Raw genomic sequence first — 695 nt, 5'->3', positions numbered from 1 at the left:
CTTTTATGATTTTTTTGTAAACTAACGAGCTCAAGCAGAAAAGTGGTGACTAGTTACCGCCTCGCTGATATCACGTATGCAAGGCATTACGGGTAGGATGGGTGGGCCTCTTTAAATGAAGATTCCATATCTTGAGTAGACTAGTGACCGCTTCCCGGATATCACGTATTCGTAGGCAATAAATCCAAGGGTTAACCATGGATCCCAAACACACGATGGTAGCGCCAATGTCTGTGGCCACCTTAACTGGGGTGGTGTACCCGTGCTTAAAGTAAGGCATTAAGCCTAGGAGAAAAGGCATACAGCTTACGTAAAACACCATGACTATGACAAACATCGTACAACTCTTTCTTTTCTGTCTAGCGGTGTTGAAATGGTTAACTGTTTCACTATGCAGACTCTTGGAGATTTGTTCCTGGCATTGAATTCTACCTCGGTGAAATTGCAAAACTCTAAAAACTTTGAAGTAACTTGTAGTGGTTACAATTAAGCAAAAAGATGTCGACGCAAAAAACAATGCCCAGAACGTCATCGGCTCCAGCCAAAGACGCGAGGCGGCGAGGAGCGCACAATAACACCACACAAGAATGGCAGCGAACAACACTCGGCGCTCTCTGATGATGTCATGGTAACGAAGGTGGAAATACACGGCAAGATACCTCTCGATGCTGACACCTGTCATAGTTACCATGGAA

This window comes from Nematostella vectensis, chromosome 3 (genome assembly GCF_932526225.1).
Source record: "Nematostella vectensis chromosome 3, jaNemVect1.1, whole genome shotgun sequence".
NCBI classification, from domain to species: Eukaryota; Metazoa; Cnidaria; class Anthozoa; order Actiniaria; family Edwardsiidae; genus Nematostella; species Nematostella vectensis.
This window is presented reverse-complemented; position numbering follows the sequence as displayed.